The sequence below is a fragment of the Aegilops tauschii genome, chromosome 4 (genome assembly GCF_002575655.3).
Source record: "Aegilops tauschii subsp. strangulata cultivar AL8/78 chromosome 4, Aet v6.0, whole genome shotgun sequence".
NCBI lineage: Eukaryota > Viridiplantae > Streptophyta > Magnoliopsida > Poales > Poaceae > Aegilops > Aegilops tauschii.
Window position 1 is genome coordinate 156,283,726 of NC_053038.3, and position 7,754 is coordinate 156,291,479.

Here is a 7,754-nt window from a genome sequence, read left to right on the forward strand (position 1 = left end):
AGATGGAATTAGGGTTAGGGGGCCACGAGGTGGCCACAACCTACCAGGGTGCGCTAGAGGGGGGCGCGCCCGGGTGTATCTTAGCTAGCCAGGTCACCCCCTCCATTGGTTCTTGGTTCCAGTATTTTTTATACATTCTGAAATAAATCTCCAAAAAGTTTCGTCCGAATCCGAGAACTTTATTTCTGCACAAAAACAACACCAGGGTAGTTCTGCTGAAAACAGCGTCAGCCAGGTTAGTTTTATTCAAATCATGCAAATTAGAGTCCAAAACAAGAGCAAAAGTGTTAGGAAAAGTAGATATGATGGCGACGTATCAATTCCCCTAAACTTAAACCTTTGCATGTCCTCAAGCAATTCAGTTGACAAACTAAAAGTGAAAAAGAAAAACTTTTACGAACTCTTTTGTTCTTGTTTACATAAATAAGCTTAAGTAGCACCAAGGTTTTCAACAAAGATCATGACTAACCATGTCAACAATAACTCTTAGAAATTAGATTAACTCAAATCAATAGCATAATCAACTAGAGAGCAATAATAAGATATATCAAATGCCAACACTTTGTCAAAATAACCATGATATAATATGACATCAGTGATACCACCTCCAAGGTTCAAGCAGCGACTAAACATTGTAATTCATGGTAGAATAGATCCAGTCATGATGCATTGAACATTATCTATACACAATGCATGACAATGACAATAGTGCTCTCAGGTATGGCACTTGTTCGAGAAGGTGACGGCTGAACATAAAATTAAATAGATAGTCCAAATGCAGAGGGAAGCATGGATTTGCAGAGGTGTTAGAGCTCAAAGCTTAAAACATAGATAAATATAATTTTGGGAGGTACACGCTTCCTGTCAATGTTACGACAAAGAGTTATCAATATCTTCGCTGCTAAACACATTAGCGGTGGTTCCCAAGCGATAAAAGTAAAGGTTTATTCCCCCTCCACCAACAAACACACTCCATGGCTAGCCGAATCCACGGGAACCGTCCATACCAACAACAGTCATGGGGGAGCTTTGTTTAATTATTTGCAATTTTTTATTTCGGGACTGGCATCCCTATTACTGCCCCTCTCGTGGAAAGATGAGTGAATAAACACTCATCATGAGAATAACTCGCTTAGCATGGAAGATACTGACCACCCCCTGTCACTCCATGAGCGGTCCAGGTACACAAAACAGATGATCATTTGAAATTTTAGAGTTGGCACATGCAAATTTACTTGGAATGGCTGGGTAATACCGGATATAGGTAGATTTGGTGGACTCGTCTATAATAACTTGGGTTTAAGGGTTTTGATGTACAAGCAGTATTTCCGCTTAGTACAGGCGGAAGCTAGCAAATAGGTTGAGAAGCGGCCAGCTAGAGAGCAAAAATGGTCATGAACATGCGTTATGCACAATTAACAATGAAAATTAGCATGAGTAGGATGTGAACACCATGAACATAAATATCGTAGAGGCTATGTTGGTTTTGATTCAACTACATGCATGAACATGTGCCAAGTCAAGCCACTTGAAACATTCAGAGGAGGATACCATATCATCATACTACATCACAATCATTTTATTGCATGTTGACATCCAAGATAAATTATTATCCACTCCTAGCTACTTAAGCATGGCATGAGAAACTATAATCTCTAATTGTCATCGCAAACATGTTTGATCATAATAAGCTGAATCATGGATACTAGGTTAAACATATTTACAAAAACAAAACAAGTTGAGTTCATACCCGCTTCTCTCTGCCACAGTCACTTCATCAAATATCGTCATTATTGCCTTTCACTTGCACGACCGAATGTTATGAAAATAATAATAGTTCAAGAGTGTTGTAGACTAAGATGGAATCTACAAACATTTTATTCAAAAGGAGAAGACAAGGTAATATGGGTTCTTTGTTAAATCAACAATAATGCATATAAGAGCCACTCAACAATTTCATCGTGGTCTTCTCCTTGGTATAACTCAATAAAAAGAAAAGAATTTTAGAGAAATACACTGAAATATATTTGGAGTTTTGAGTTTTTCTTAAAGAAAGCAAATTAAGGAAGGAAAAACAAAACGAGAAAAACTATTTACCCGGGAAAGCTCCCAACAAGCAAAAGAAGAATCGAGAAATCTTTTTGGGTTTTCTTTTAAGATTACAACTAATTAAACTAGAAAGAAAAATAAAAAAAGAAATGAGAAATATTTTTGGATTTTCTCAAAGTTTTTCGAACACACAAGAAGAAAGCGAGGAAAATAAATCTAGCATGGATAATACAAATGAAAAGTATGAACACCGACAAGTAGAATGAAATGTGTGAACATGAATGTAATTTTAGTGCAAATACGTACTCCCCCAAGCATAGGTTTTTGGCCTAGCTTGGTAGTCACCATACATGGCCAGGATTATAATCTGAATGATAGCTCACGGAGGCTCTTGGTGTAGCCTCCGAGGGAGTCCTGGATTAGGGGGTCCCCAGACGTCCGGGCGATGTGACGTGGGCCGGACTCGTGGGCCGTGAAGATACGAGATGGAAGGATTTCCCCCGTGTCCGGATGGGACTCTCCTTGGCGTGGAAGGCAAGCTTGGCATTCAGATATGAACATTCCTTTCTCTGTAAAACGACTCTGTACAACCCTAGCCCCCTCCAGTGTCTATATAAACCGGAGGGTTTAGTCCGTAGAGGCAATCATAATCATACAGGCTAGACATCTAGGGTTTAGCCATTACGATCTCGAGGTAGATCAACTCTTGTAATCCCTATACTCATCAAAGTCAATCAAGCAGGAAGTAGGGTATTACCTCCATTAAGAGGGCCTGAACCTGGGTAAACATCGTGTCCCCTGCCTCCTGTTACATTTGAACCTTAGACGCACCGTTTGGGACCCCCTACCCGAGATCTGCCGGTTTTGACGCCGACATTGGTGCTTTCATTGAGAGTTCCTCCGTGCTGTCAACAGAAGTATCGATGGCTCCATCGATTATCTACAGCAAAGACGCCATGTAGGAGACCTTTCTCCCCGGCCAAATTTTCGTATTTGGCGGCTTCGCACTGCGGGCCAACTCGATTGGCCACCTTGAGCGGATCGACAGCTACTCCCCTGGTCATCGGATTAGTTTTGGGAACCTAAACTATGTCATCGATATCCGAGGAGATTTGATCTTCGAAGGGTTTGCGGCCCCGATCGCCGCTCTGGCCTTAGATCCAATGTAGGCTATCAGGTCCGAAGACGGGAGTCTAGAGCCCGCCGGACTCCCTGCGATCACGGAACTTGCTACTGGAGATCCGGAGGGGACGGCGTCATTGGCTAGCCCGAAGACGAACCGAACCCCCCTTGTCATTGAAGCACTGGACACTCCACCGGACACTCAGTCCGAACTCTCGAGGTCCATGTCGAATGTGCTCGGCCAGGCGGTCTCCACCCCAGCTAGCCCGGCAGACTCTCGCTTCTCTGTCCAAAACTCGCTCCTAAATGAGGCTCTGGACTTAATGCGATCCCTCACTATTACAGAGGAATCATTTCCAAATTACGCCCAGCCCGGACTAGGGGCTGAGAGCGGGGAATTTTACATCCCGCCCACCACCCACTTCATAGCCACTGCCGAAGATCTAACCAACATGCTGGACTAAGCCTCCGAAGACATCGATGGTATGGACGATGATGCCGGAGACGAACAAGGCCAAAACCCTCCGTTTACCGGATGCTAGACGGCCACTTCCACATATGACGTGTACATCGTGGACACACCTAAGGAAGACGATGATGGAAAGAAGGATCCAGATGTGGACAAGCCTGCCGAAGCCCCTCCGAAGCGTCGACGTCAGCGGCGCCGCTCAAAATCGCGCTGCGACAAAGACAGTAATATCGGCACCGGAAACGATAACACTCCAGAGAATGCCGAAGCCCCTATAGATCCGACATCCGAACAGGATGATTGGGAGGATGGGCAAGTAAAACCAACTGCTGGTCCATATCATGGACGATATCATCCAACTCGGGCCGACGCTCCTGCACAGCATGATGCCGTTCGAAAGGATGAATGGTGTCATCAAAGGATACGTTCGCAACATGTCACGTCCAGAGGGAAGCATAGCCAGGGGCTTTCTGACCGAAGAGTGCATCTCCTACTGCACGAATTATCTAGGCATCGAGAACCCCGTTGGTCTGCCCGTCAACAGGCACCTCGGCAGGCTCGCTGGATGGGGTCACCGTGAGGGTCGCCGCGAAATGCATGTCGACTTCGAGGGTCGACTCACCGACTTTGAAAGAGCAAACCTAGTCGCGCTGCAACACATAGACGTGGTCGATCCTTGGGTTGTAGAGCACAAAACCTTTATTAAGAAGACGTACAATGACCGAGGCCAACAGAGGACGGACGGAGATATACTCAAAGAGCACAACTCATGTTTCACGCGTTGGTTCAAGCAGAAGCTTCTGTCGTACCCTTTACATGAGGATTCTTCCGCGGAAGAACAACTCATATTCGCCTTGTCACAGGGCGCCGAGCACAACCTGATGACCTATGAGGCGTACGATATCAACGGCTACACATTCTACACCGAGGCCAAGGACATGAAGAGCGATGGTTATCAGAACTCCGGGGTAACGTTGGAATCCTACACCGGTAACGACAAGGACAGATACTACGAAAGGATCGAGGAGATCTGGGAGCTAAGCTACGCTGGAGAGAAGGTCCCGATGTTCCGTGTCAGATGGGCCAAGAGCGTCCTAAAATAAGACCGGTATTTCACCACCATGGTTATACCCGAAGCCAAATCCAAGACCGCAGGCGCAAACGTCACCGCGAAAAATGAGCCATGGGTACCGGCTTCCCAAGTGGACCAATGCTTCTTCATTACCGACCCGTCAAAGCCCAGTCGTGTTGTCGTGAGGAGAGGCAAAAGGAAGATCATCGGAATGGATGGAGTAGCCAATGAGAAAGACTTCGACAAGTACGGCGACCAGAGAATCGAACATGACGACGATGATGAAGTAGCAGCATACACCACAAGAAGAAGCAGGACCACCCTACCTAAAGGACGTCCGTTCCACAGAAGAACTCCATTTGTGAAAAAGAAGGGCAAGAAGATTGTGAACAGATAGCTAGCTAAGATCGATTGTATTTAAATCGTAGCCTTCATTTCTCGATTGTATTTCATGGGCACTTTTTGAACTATCATGAATATTTTTAAATTTCATGGACACTCGATCTCGATCCCCCTCCATCTCGATCGCTATCCCACCTCGCCAGATCCGGTCCCCCTCGCCGCCGAGCACCCCCCGGTCCACCGGCCCCCCGCACCCCGCGCACCCTCCCCCGCTCCACCGGCATTACTGTTTGATGATATTTTTTAAATAATTATTACTGTCTTATAAAAAATATTACTGTTATGATTTAAACAAGTTTGAACATATTTAAACACAAATAAATATCAAACAACATTTTAAATGCATAAAAAAAATTGTGGAGCCTGGGAATCGAACCCAGGACCTCCTGGTGTGAGAACTGGCTGCTGACCAGTCGAGCTAGTAGAGGGAACTTGGTGTGGACCAGGTCAGGTGGAAGATAACCTGTTGGCTCGAGTAGAAATAAAAAAATACTAATGGCGCACCAGGGTGAGGTGCGCCATTAGTATGGATGTACTTATGGCGCACCGAGGGGTGGTGCGCCATTAGTATTGTGCCCTCGCCCTCGCCTATCCCCGGCCCAAACCTATCCCCTCTCTCTCCCTCGCCCTCGCCCTCGATCCCCTTCCCCTCTCCTCTCCCGACGCCGCTGCCCCGCCGCCTCGACGCCGCCCCGTCGTCCTCGTCTCCGCCCCGACGCCCCGACGCCGCTGCCCCTTCCCCTCTCCTCTCCCGACGCCGCTGCCCGGACCTCCTCCTCGCCCCTCGACGTCGCCCTCGATCCCCTTCCCCTCTCCTCTCCCGACGCTGCCGCCCCGTCGTCCTCGTCCTCGCCCTCCTCCTCGTCCGCGCCACCGCCGCGCCGCTCCGACCTCCTCCTTGTCCCCTTCGGCCTCCTCCGCCTCCTCAGGTACTGCCCCCACCTCTCCCTCCCCCTCCGGCCTCCTCCTTCCTCTTTGAATGCTTAATGTGGAACACAACTTACAGTAAGCAGGTACATGTTTTACAGATATTCAGTCATACACAGATGTTTTATACAAATCCTGAAATCAAATTGTAATCTAAAGTCAATCCGCACAAATCGAAATTCAGAAGCAATTTCAGTACTTGTATGTTCTCGTCAGAGAGTAATAATTTTGGTTCATTTGATTCTCAAGCCATCCTAAGATGCCGATTGAGCGTGCAGATAGGTGCTTACTACAGTACAGCCTTATCTATTTTGTGGGTTGACTAGACGATCTATGTTTCCCAACTGTCAATACTTCTATCGTCTCTAAGCAATGCTAAATAGATAACATCAAGCTTGATAGAACAGGCACAAGTGCAAGAGATTTTTCTTTCAAACGTGGAACACAGCCGCCAGGTTGAATGCTTAATGTGGAACACAACTTACAGTAAGCAGGTAAACGTACGGTACGTACACTATATGCTATACGAGTAGTGGTATATTGCTATGTCAAATATTATCCAGGAGGAGCAACAAAGACACTAAATAGAATGTAAACATGATATTTCTACTAATTAGGGTGTGTCAAAAGAAAAAACCTTAGTAAAAATGGTTAGGATGCTCATGCTGGACTAAAACCATGGAATAAAAAAGGCAGAGGTAACAGTTTTTTTTGGCGGTAACAGAGTTTTTTAGCAATGCATAGAACACCATAACTTTAAATTAAACACCGCCTACTTACATACAAGGGGAATCTTGAGTAATCCTACTCATATTGAACAGATAATAAGTTTCTTTTTTTAGAGCACATGTTTCTAACCAACATATTTGAACAGTATATGAGCAGTAAAAGTAAGAGTGAGCAAACTCACCTCATGAGTAGAAGCTGTCTATCTGATTCTGAAGCAATATAGTCATCATTGTCTTGGGAAGAATAGTAGTTAGTTCTGCTTGTACCATTGTCCTGATGTCTTGCCATTGCAGGATTGCTCTTCCCCTTTTCAACAGCCCTTTTTACAGTACCAATCTGGTGGTTGTCCAAAGATACGAATCCAAAATAAATAGACTTCACTTTGCCAATCGTAAAGATAAAAGCACACTAACATAAATGTCATTCCCATCTGTCTCCTCTTTACATGCTAAAGGATGTCATCATATTCAGCTGTAATAGTGCCATCCATGCATGCTCAAGAGTACCCCATTTTTGTTCTAAAAAGGGAGAGAGTACATGTGCCTCATTGGTAATCCTATGATATAGCTAGAAGAAAAACAATGAAGGAAATCTGTAGTATAACTTGTTCAGGAACAATCCTCAAGCCAGTCCAGTTATTAAAATAAAGGCAGAGGAAGTATGTAAATGAATGATGGAACACATAAAGAAATACCTGATTACGAGCAGAGCCAGTCCAGTTCCGTCGTCTGGAGAGTTCAACTTCATCGAGTCCATAATACGCTGGATCCCTTGATGCAACTGAAATTGACAGAAATGATGGAACACACAAAAAGCAACTATGGAACAAAACAACACAGCCAGGGTAGTCAGGTTAGCTTCAAAAATGTTACGGCACTTATTCTGGCAGTCACAGGAGCTGACGGAGTAGTCCAAACAACAGTGGCAAAAAAATTAGGTATAAAAAGAGTAGCAAATAAAAAAAGAGTAGCAAATATAGCTAGG